The sequence below is a fragment of the Thunnus maccoyii genome, chromosome 9 (assembly GCF_910596095.1).
Source record: "Thunnus maccoyii chromosome 9, fThuMac1.1, whole genome shotgun sequence".
Classification (NCBI taxonomy): Eukaryota; Metazoa; Chordata; class Actinopteri; order Scombriformes; family Scombridae; genus Thunnus; species Thunnus maccoyii.
In genome coordinates this window covers 5,989,610-6,001,741 of record NC_056541.1, presented here as the reverse complement: position 1 = coordinate 6,001,741, position 12,132 = coordinate 5,989,610, and the positions used below count along the sequence as shown (strand labels likewise).

At 38.5% G+C, this 12,132-nt stretch overlaps 1 long non-coding RNA gene across 1 annotated transcript; it reads right to left on the bottom strand.

Moving 5' to 3' along the window:
* Positions 1-823: 823 nt before the first annotated feature.
* On the bottom strand, positions 824-10,854 carry LOC121903864. The gene is made up of 2 exons (XR_006098113.1): positions 9,922-10,854; positions 824-1,623 (listed from the first exon to the last, which is right to left on the bottom strand). It is a non-coding gene; the product is annotated as an uncharacterized LOC121903864 (long non-coding RNA).
* Positions 10,855-12,132: the final 1,278 nt, after the last annotated feature.

Genomic DNA, 12,132 nt, shown 5'->3' with positions numbered 1-12,132 from the left:
GCATCACATTCAATCTGGATGCACCATAAGACCTAAGACTGTTTGTGGTTCAATATAAGTACCAAGAGAGAGGACAGTCATCATTTGTGCAACTGCAAAAGATCACTGGTGTGTCTCAGGTAAATGCAAATGTGTGTTCAAGCATTTCAAGTGCTTCAATAAATGGCCAATGCCCTCATTTACCTGGTGATATTGACATTGCCACCATTAGAGGTGGTGCTATTGCAAATAAACTCAATGCTAAAAAAAAAAAAAAAAGAAATTGAAAAAGTTTTATCCTGAGCAAAAACTTTTCCTTTATACCGAGGCTGTATGACTTGATGAACATAAAGAGAAAAGATGTAAAAAGAAAGAAATGTGAGTTTTGAGATCAGTCAGTCTTAAACACCGAGTCGGTGCATATGTTACTTGCTACAGCTAACATATCTGCAGACATTACGTAGGTTGTATTTAAGATAAACACAGACATTTTAAGGGCTTTGACCAATACTGTTTCCTTGTGATATTCACATGCCAACATTGAATCTACTTTAACATGCAGTTCCACTTAACACTGCTTCCAGTTATTGTATTGATATGAATGGGAAAACCCCCCAACTTCTTCATGATTTATTCAAACAAGAAGCTCTTGACAGAAGTCTCGATAGCTAATTTGACTTCTTGGTAATGAGTTTTTAAAGGTGGAAGCTTGTGTTTGCTTGATTAACAGGTTATATTACGAGGTTTTGTTTGCTACTTGCTATCTCCATCCCACTTGCTCAACTCAAACTTTAAATCATATATAATGTTTTCCTACAGTTAATTGCATATACGGACACCCAGCTCATGAAAACTTTCTCTTTTTATTATATTTTTTTAACACATTATAGCTCTCTGGTGAAGAATCATTTGTCACACATTGAATTTTAGCTTCACATTTGTTTGTTAGCATGGAAGCCATCATGGCTAACACAATCTACAATACAGAAACTCAAACTTTATCACCAGAAAATCCCACAAAAAACCACCGGAAATGTTTTATTGACATGTGGGCTCTGGAAATTATAGTGCAAAAACATTGCACAATGCACTAAGCACCAAAAACATCTTTTTTAAAAAGGATTTCGAGCTAAAATAAGATTCATAAAATTTCTTCTAAAGACAGTGAAAGTCATAAAAATGTAAACTTCAGCCTTAAGGTTTCAGGAAGCTGCTCATAACCACTTACTGTGCGGCAAGTTCAGCTACCGTGTGCATCATGTATATTTAATGCTTTGATTACACAACAAAGGAGTCAACTTAAAGAGACAGAAAGGAGATTTACCAGTGAAAATTATTCAAGCACAACTACTTAATTTGACAGAACATAATTGCTGCTCTCGTATTTTGCACCCCCTCTGCGTGTGATATTAGCTCTCAAAAGCATGTCGAGCCAACGACCCCCTTTGACTTGTTGCTGCTCCCGTCACTTCATTATCTCCTCTGTCACTTTGTTTTGTTTTGGGTTTTTTTTCCGCCCCCGTCCGTCCCTCCTGCGCTCGCGCCCGCTCAGCTGGAAGTGGCTGCCCTGGGTGCAGGCCTCGCAGCAGGCTCCCATGACTGGAAGCTTTAATGCTGCTGCTATTTCAAGCCCTCTGATGTCATCTGAAGGAGGGGCCGGCTCTCTCATCCCCAGAGTGGTGAGTCAGAGCCAGAGAGAGAGAGAGAGAGAGAGAGAGAGGAGGAGGAGAGGAGATTCAGTGAGGAAGAGGTACAGAACATTCAAACAACAATGGTGGTACGTTGTTTGTTCCCATGTTGTCACCTGGGGAAAGGCAAAAGTGTTGTGGAAATGTTGTGGAAAACAACAATGCAAGTGACAACCAGCAGGGACATACTGGTGTAACTGGTCTAATTCTGGTCTGTTATTCCCTCTCTGACCAGTTACATAAAACATTCAGTAATACCTGCACTGAGATGTCATTTTATTTGCAAGCTTCTAATTGTAAAGTACTAGTTTTGGAATATTTAAAACATTATTTGTAATATTTCATTACATCATATTTCTAAATATTTTTAATCTGTTGCAAAACTATACATTTGTGATTATTTTTATGTTTCAAATTTAGTTTTTTCTGACATTTCTTGAAACATTTTCTGCTATATTTGTGATTTTTTATGTTTTAAATTGAGTTTTTTCTGCTGTTTTAAATATTTTTTGGTATATTTATTCTACTTTTACTAAATTAAAGCTTCTGCACCCTGATAGGAATAATATTCTGGGAGATACACTGAAAACTTGTCCACTTTTTGTCAAAGTCATGTTCAAAGACAGAAAAATTGTCAGAAGTACTAGATCTTTCAGGCTACAGGGTTCAAAATATGTCCTGGCTTTCATAAACAGTGAAGCCTTTTTACAAACTGCATCATCAGTACAGACATAAAAAGTTCCTCCTCATCAAATTTCATTTCCGGGTATTTCGGTCCAACCAAACAAACATATTTGGTTTCGCATCTGCTTCCAAATAACATTTGGTGTTATCGTCATGGGCAGAAAAAAGACACAGGAACCAAAGGAGATGTTGTTTTTCTCCTGTCTCTCTGAGTGATGTCATCCCCATTCAGAGTCTGCCTACACAAAGTCGTGGCAGCACTCAGCATCCACTGTCGCCATGGCTACAGCACTGTATTTGCCACACTCCCCTCATCCAAACCACCAGGTGCCGAGCATTCAGCTACGGGTTGATCCACCTGAAAGACGGGCACTTTGTCCAATAAGAGAGGAGGTGAGTGATGTAATTGAAAGGATGGGACGGAAAGGAGAGATGTGTATCCAAACACGGAGTGTCAGAGATCTTCTGCTGACGCACTAACTCAACAAGGAGGGCTGTCACATTAACAGTTATCTCTTTGAGGAAAATAGGTGAGGGCGGATGTCAGGATCTGAGATGTTTTACAGCTGTCTGGAGCTGCGACCGGTTGGATTTTAGTATTAATATAACCAATTAACCCCAGGCTCATCACAACGGGGCGCATGGGTGAGGTTTGGCACAGCGTCGGAAAGTGGCTTAAAAAAACCCCCCCAAGAAATGACAGGGACAGTTCAAGCCTTCTCCCTCTCTAAAGAAATGTGCACAGCAACAGTTAATCAACTCAGAATAGATCATGACTACAGTAGGATCATTTTAAACTCAAGAGGAATCAGTCATGTAGATATGTTTGATCTGGTGCTTGTTGTTTTATGATACTTTAATTGTATCATTTTTTGTAAGTTGTAAGCCTTTTGCGCTGTTTTGTATGTATTTTCATTGCTGAGTTATGTGCTTTGTGCTTTAATGTATGTATATGTGTTGCTGAATGTTGTGTTTTGTGCAGTTCCATATGTATTTTATCGTTGAGTTTTATGTATTTGGAAAAGGCCCATCTTGAGACGGGCATTGTCAACTAGCTTAGGCTATAAATGCTGTGGTATGTGGCATTACTTCATGCTATATTGTCCCTATACAAATACACGTTAAATTCATAACTAATAACAATTTGTGTTGAAATAACTCAATGAAAAACATCATTAACCCGGTAAAACGTAAACAATACCTGATCAGTGCAGTCTCATTTATGGATCGCAATATAACAGGTTAAAAAACAAAAAGAAAATGATATTATAAGAGTAAGATACCTCTAGATTTTGTTATAGTGCCCTCAAATTCCAAAGTTTGGTTTGGCTCCCTAAAAATGTGTTAATTAGTCATAATTGCAAAATTTGTTATGGTGCCTTAAGACCTTCAAATTTGGCATAGCGCCCACAAAATGTATTATTTGTCATAACCCCAAAATTGGTATGGTGCGCCTTAATCCCAAAATGTGGTAGTACCCCAGATTTTGTTAAATGTTTTTAGATTAGATTTACTTTAATGTCAGATTTATCTAAAATGCTTCTTCCATAATCAGATGAATGCAGTTTTTTCTGAGATAACAAAACAAAATATTCAAACAGGCATCATACCATTATTACAAACATTCAGTGCTCCAGTGCTTAAAACATTAGCTAGGTGACATCCCCAAATTAGTTATAGTGTTCCCAAAACTACTGTACTGTAAGAAGCCAACAGACTGTTTAATAAGTAGAACATAATATAAAAGCATAAGTGAAATTTTTCTTCTTTCTGTCTCATTTTCACACTAGTCCATTTCAGTCTTGTTTCGGTATAGTGAAGGACGTGTGGAAGCTGTGTAGTGGTTTCTAGGAGCAGATACCTTTTTTTTTTTTTACAATGATCACAGAAATATGACAATTTAAGATTTCTGTAAGTCGACTGAATCTTTCTGTCGCTATTTTGCAGGCTCTGCCACAGGAAGATGTCGTCCACTTTCTTCATTCCACCTATGAAGCTCTGATTGGTTCACTTGTTTTTCCAACCAGGTAATCAGCCATCAGTGAGTTGCAAAACCACATTCATTTAAAAAAAAGAAAGAGAGCTTTGGGCAGCCACTAAGATGTTTGAAGCTAGAAATTTTGTTGTTTGACGACAGAAGCAACAAATCAAATGCCAGTGTTCTGCAGTTTGGGGAAAAAGACCCTTTAAAGAACTCCCATTAGCTTTTTTTTCTAATATCTCTGTTCTTTTTATCATTGCATTGCTGTGTCTTATTACTATTTCGTGCTGCAAAGGCCCAATTTTTCTGCAGTAATCATGATCTTTTTTTGATGCTTCGTTTGATGTTCTTGTGTCTGATGTGTGAAAAGGTCTGGTGAATTATGTTAGACTATTTCGATAGTTCCCTGCGGTCCCCTCTCACAAAGCAACTTCAGAAAAACATCACATTTGAAAATGCAGCATTGTTGTTTTCAAACCCTTTCATGTTGTCCCTTGAAATCCATCAAATTGCCTGGATCGTCCCTTTCACACACACAAAGCCAGCGACTGCCTTTGTTGCCTAGCAACACAGCAGAAGCATTAAGACCGTTTGTTTATCGTCCCTGCTTTCTGGTAAAAGTAAAGAGAAGTTCACAAGAAAGCACAGGGAAACAAATGAGAACATAAACACATTTTCCAATTAAAGTTCATTTAAAGGCATAGTATGCAAGATTTGTCTTTTGGTGTTTATCATTACACAACATTAAAAGTTGGCCCCTTTTCCCCGGCTCAGAGAGAGAGAGAGCAGTGGTGGTTGAGTGAGCTAGAGAGTGAATGAAAAGAGGGAGTGGCGGTAGCGAAAACAAAGCTGTGAATCAGATGAATAAAACATTTTCTGATTGTTTCACAGTGGTTACATTCTAAAGCATAAACAAACAGACCCACACCGCAGCACAACCCTACGGGAAGGTGCCGCATTGGCAGATTTTGTGTGAATGCAGAGCTTCATCCTGTCCGCTGTGGCCTCTCTGCTCTGTGCGTATGTGTGTGTAGCTCAGCCCCACCCTCACTCAAGCAGACACACAGACCTGAAGCTCTTTATATATCCATGACACAGAGACAGAGAGCAGAGCGGAGCAGAGGAGAGAGAGAGACGGAAACAGCTGTGTAACCTGGTCGCTACGCCCAACCTCACACCCTGCGCTATTATTGGCTGGGGGGGCTACACACCCACTGCCCGAAGGATGACGCCTAGAAACCTCCCAAACACAGCAAAACAATAAGAAAATACAGGCAGAGAGCAGAGTCTCTGGAGATACATGCACCAGCTACACACTTCTGGTGGGTCATAAGTGATGATTGAGAGGGATTACTTTTGTATGAGTCTATACTTTGGTTTTTAGGGTAATCCTGCATAGTACACCTTTAAGAAACGAGCCACCAACGAGGCTGTTCATGATTCAGTCACATCTCTGGAACAGCTTGTTCCATCATTGCACGCCGAAATGTGATGTGAAATGCTTTTTACTGCAGCTCAGAGGCATAAAACTGGTTTACGATCAGCCTGAAAAGCCTCATTATGAATGCTAAAGTTTATAATAGCTTGTTATGAGAGGATCTGTGAATATTATGAACTGAATGAGGCAGAAAACAAGACTCTGTCCTTTATATCGTGATTTGCGACAAACTTTGTTCAAAAAAGTTCATTTTCCAGGTTTAGATTTGATTAGAATTGAAGATGGAGCTTTGTGATAAAATCCTCATATTGTATTTTATATGGATTACATTTATTCATCTTTTATACAATGAATCTTTTATACAGTGTTTTAACTGATATAAATTGATGCATAGATGTTGCTTGAGAAAAAAAATCAGTTTAATAACAATGTAAAAACAATGGTTTTTGAATTACATTTCACAAAGACAACACCTCAAATTACAAATCGTTATGCTAATAACATTAGACAGAATGACGTTAGCTAGTTAGATATTTCATACTAATACTAAATTGTATGAATGCTATTTACTCTAAAAGCCACATATTTCTCCATGTAAGCATATATGAATAAAACAAAGTTATATCCACATTTACAAAGGATTGGCAGTTAAGTTTAGCATTGAGCCTCCTGTATTTTTGGAAGGTTGTGGTGCTAAAACTTGATCTCTTTCTGGAAAAACACAGCATAAGTTTTATTGAAATATACTAGCAGAATTAATATGGTTGTCATGTGTTGTAGATTTGATGTTCACTTAGAAACTTCAACTGCCTCCACATACGACTCAGTAGGGGTTTATTACAATCACTATATCCACAAAGGTGCCTATACAGGAGCTTTTCTTATAGTGGAGAGTTTCTGTGGCTCACTTCAACATCTCTCTCTGGACCATGTAACATCATAAATGTTTTAGATTAAAAAGCTAGAGGCTCGGATGTGGCTCAAATAAACCCTTTGCCCTTGCTGCAGTGGGGAGAGAGGAAGGGAGTGTTTGGGAGTCAAGGATTACCTCCTTTTCCAGGATGGGTGATTCATTTCCTTGTCTTAAAAAGTAACAAGTGATCTCTCTTACTTTCACAACAGTTTCATTGAAATGGTCGCTACATGTAAAATGGAGGGCTGGCTTGTGAAATGAAAACAGACAGACAGCTGATGGTTGTAATTAGGGGAGATATAAAAAGGCCTGAACACTGGTGTTGACAGCAGATCCCAGAGGGCTGGTAACATGGAGGGTTTGGATGTTTGTTGGGGTTCTGAAGGCAAGCATCTCTATAAAAGCCAGAAGTGCTTTGGTCCTTTGCTGTTAAAGTCACTGTTTAAAACAGACAGTACAACTGAAATGAAAAAAGTCCACTTACTGTCTTTTTCCTGTATGTGGAACTCCATTATCTGAGAAAGATTGAGGAGTTAAGATTGTTTTATTGTCAAACTACTGTTTCCAAGTCAAGAATTAGAGCCTCTCATCTAAAAAAAAAAAACCCAACACTGGATGTTATGAAAGGAGACAGGAACTAAGGCCAGAGGTAAACATGTTACACACATATCCACCTTCCCGACTCGCACACCATTACTTTTCTAAACAGGAAGACTCACTCCAATGGACTGGAGGTAATTTCCGTAAAAGTCAAAGCTAATTAGATGCCTTAGTAACCTACCGGTTATGACACATACCACATAACTGCAGTGTCATCATTTCAGTTCCGGCTGTAAACCTTTGTTGCACGTCATAGCCATGTTTCCTATCTCCCTCAACATGTGACTATCAAATATTGACACACACACACACACACACACACACACAAAACTAAATGCAATCTCAAAGATGGTGTTTAATTTCTTCTTTGCTCTGCTTCATAGATCAGTAATTTCAGTAGGTTAGGACTAAATTGGGTTCTACATGGTTACATTTAGTTTAATGGAGTTTTCATGCATTAAATAAAATTAAGGCATGTTTTTGCTACTTAACACCAGTATATAAATTCTCTTTTATTGGACCCCTCAGTGTATTTGAACTTAATTACCACCAAATACTTGAATATTTCTGTACAGTTTGACGTTTTCCATCAACAGTCTTACAGATGTCTCTTCATGTGGTAGTATATATGGTGAAAATGCTTTTTGGGCTTCAGTGTATTTTTTTGCTGCAGTACTCTGAGTGACCACTGGGGGAAATTTGGCAGCAAAGCTGAGTGGCAGCAGCTGATGAGCTCTCTGAAAACATTAATGCCTGAAACAGGTTCTTCATCCCAGAACTATGACACATAATGGTACTGAAAGGATTCGTTGATTTAATTAATTAGTCAGTTAATTAACTGACAAGTGATTATTACGTAGTTTTTCAAAATTATCAGGTAAATATAAAGAATATTTGCTGTTTCCAGCTTCTCAAAAGTGAGGATTTGCTGCTTTTCTCTGTTTTATATGATTATAAATTGAAGATCTTTTGCGTTTTGGACTGTTGGTGATCACATTAGGCTTGGGGAAACTGTGATTCTGCTATTTTAAACTAAGCAATCAATCAAAAACATAATAATCAACATACTAATTGAAAATGAAAATAACCATTGCTGCCCTACTACCTAACTTTGCATACATAGTCCTGCAACAGGGATAGTACAGTGACATTAGAAGAGGAAAATAATGAAGAATGAGAAGGTAACAGACTTTCAAGTGAAGGCAGCATGACAGATTTTTACAAAAAGTATCTGGAGGCGGATGCTGGACTAAGTGAGGACTAAGAGGTTGACTGCTGAGTAACACTAAACAGTATTCACCCCTTCTCTCCCTTTACACTATCTCTGCTGATGTCTGTTCTCAATGGTCGACTTCAAGAGTGAAAACGAGCGAGGAGAGATGATGATAATGTGCACAGACTCACACATTACAATTTTATGCATGTACTGTACGCTGAGAGATCTCTGGTCAATTTTTATTACTGCACTGAAGTGGTGCAATGATGCCTATACTTTAAAAAGACCGTGTCCTCGACTTGGCCTTTTATATGAACTGAACCTGAATGCAAATAGGATCAGTGATAAGAAGTATCCCATATAACAAGTGCATTAAGTTACACAATGATTGCATGTATTATAACAACTGTTTCTGCCTATTTAAGTAAGCTTATTTCTATCAAAGTAGATTTTTCTTGGAAGGCACTTCCCATCTTCCTGATAAACCTCAAAATAGGATTTCTATCAAGATTATTGAACCTGCCAACAGACACATCCGACTCTCTGAAAACAATAACAGCATACAGGAAAAAATCCAAGATTCAGTTCCCCAAATAAACAGTTGTTTCTTTGGATGATTTGTTCAACAAATTGTCTTCAAAAGGTTTTAAAAATGACCCACTGACAGACAAACAATCAAACAAATGGTTGCGAGTGGGTGAAAACATTATCTTCTATTTCGGAGAATGAATGCACTTCCAAATAAGAAGAGTCAAAAGAGACTTTGCTTTCTAACAACCACAACAATCCCTTAAATCTATAGACGCACAGTAAAATCTAGGATTTGATATGATAATCCTTCAGAAAAGCAGCCGTTCAAACAGAACTGCTCTCTGTGAATAAGATGACGAGAGCTCAAGCTCGAAATTACAGCTGTGAGGCTGCACTGAGCTCTTAGTTTTAGCAGGACAAGATGAACAGAAGGCTCCCATTTACTAACATTATTTAATAATCACCTTGTTTTATACAAGCGGTAACCACTTATGCCAATTAGGTGAATTAACTAAATTAATGCATCAATTAGCTAATGAAATAACACAGAGATGGTCTTATAATAAATGCCTCCGCCCTGGCACTTAAAGATTCAGTTCCTTTAAATAATTCTTCAATTATTTAAAGCAGAAATTAAGCTCATTACAGCTAAATGTCTTCTCTGTGCAAATAGTTAAAGATGAAATACAAAGTGTGTACTTTGTGAATCTTTATCAACAGAGTGAACTCATAAAACCTGGTGTAAAACCCCAAATTAGACAAATGCAACATTTTTGTACACTTCAAGAGCGATGACAAAACAGCACTTGCTAACGTTAGCTAATCACACTACTGACACAAGCTAACCACATTAGCTTGTTGCCTAAGAAGCATGAAAATGAAGACACTTACCTCAAAATCACACAATCTGCCAGCGTGTTGTCATCTTGGTGTCCAAAGCGGGCATGAGGAAAGCTGAATGGCATCTATCTACTAAAACTTGACCTTTGTTACATCTGAAGCATCTCTGTGCTGTTAGCATGTAGCTTTTATAAAGGCACATAGGAAAAATAATAAAAACTGCTACATTCATCTAAATGTATGATTAATACTCACATTAGTACCTCTTATTTCCTTTTTTTAGTACATATATGATGATGTTTGCTTCTGTTTAATAGGCAAAATATTTGCCAACGTTTGGCACTTTACATAAAAATGATAAAACCAAATATTAGTCAAAATTGAGTGTATTTGGCAGACACACACACCGATCAGCAACAACATTAAAACCACTGACAGGTTAAGTGAATAACACTGATTATCTCGTTACCATGGCACCTGTCATGGGGTGGGATATATTAGGCAGCAAGTCAACGGTCAGTTCTTGAAGTTGATGTGTTGGAAACAGGAAAAAAAGGGCAAGTGTAAAGATCTGAGTGACTTTGACAAGGGCGAAAATGTGATGGCTAGACGACTGGCATGTACAAAATTCAGTGGTCAGTACCAAAAGTGGTCCAAGGAAGGACAACCAGTGAACCGGCGTCAGGGTCATGGTCGCCCACGGCTCATTGATGCGTGTGGGGAGTGAAGGCTAGCCTGTCTGGTCCAAATCCCCAGAAGAGCTACTGTAGCATATACTGCTGAAAAAGTCAATGCTGGCTATGATAGACAGGTGTCAGAACACACAGTACATCGCAGCTTGCAGCGTTTGGGGCTGCGTAGCCGCAGACCAGTCAGGGTGCCCATGCTGACCCCTGTCCACCGCCAAAAGCGCCTACAATGGGCATGTAAATGTCAGAACCAGACTATGGAGCAACAGAAGATGGTGGCCTGGTCTGATGAATCACATTTTCTTTTACATTGTGTGGACGGCGTGCGTGTGCGTCATTGACATGGGGAAGAAATGGCACCAGGATGCACTCTGGGAAGAAGGCAAGCCGGCGGAGGCAGTGTGACACTCTGTCGGTGTATATTCTGTATAAATGTGTTTGTTTTGTCACATAGGCTTTGTTTTTATTGTACTGATATTTTTTTGAATTGTGCATAATATTACAGCCATTCGTCTCAAAACAACCCTCATGCAATATGTAGTAAATGTGGCTTTTGAGAAGTTGAACAACTGCTAAACTGGGAGCAACTTTGGAGGAAATTTCACCTTTCAATATGATACAAACAAGAAAAAATAAATCTGCATCTAATGATTACTTTCATTTCCTATTAACATGGCAAATATTTTTCTGATTAATAGTTTGGTTTATGAATTGTCAGAAAATTGTTTTCATTATTTCCCAAAGCCCAAGGCTGCATCTTCAAATTGCTTATATTCAGTTAACCATCAAAGAAGACAACGTATGAATGCAAATATTCACATTTGAGAAGCTGAAACTGGAAAACATTTGGCATTTTCGCTTGAAAAATGACTCAAACAATTCCATTAATATAAGTTCAGTACTTGACTCATCGCTTCAGCTCTAAAAAAAAAAAATGGCCAAAGAGTTGAATCAAAGCTATAAAGTGAAAACCTTAACATTAAAAGCTCCACAAAGATAACATTTATCAAAGGACTGTTGTATTGGATTACACTGCACTGTACACCTGGTAAACTGGTAACTAAGTATATTTTATCCGTCTCTTCACTTAAACACTTGAGTACATTACGTGAGCAATGTCCTGTCTAAAGTTACTGTTTGCTTGTCGCTCCCCCAGTCTCAAATCACCCATCTAATGCTTGTAAGAACCACAGACCTTAATTATTCATTCAATTAGTGCCTTCAGTGTCCCACAGCCTGCTGGAATTCATTCCCTGCCGCTGAGCTGAGAGGACAGTTTGAAAACGAATGTCTCGCCCATCACGCCGCAGCTCGGTTTTAGCACTTCATGTGAGGAAAAAGATAATTGTGTAGGTCAAGATTTTCAATTTCGGAGGGCACCAACTTCATTTTCCACCTCCTGTATTTACAAAGCTTCATCTCGCTCCGGCGGGGGAGACGCTGAGGACACTCAAGGGTGTATTCATTCAGGTAAAAGCCCAAAGCTCGGCAACTGCTGCCAAGAGCACGGCTAAATAATGAGGCTTAAGTGGAGCGGCATTAGAGTGATAACCAAGCATCCGATAAATTACGT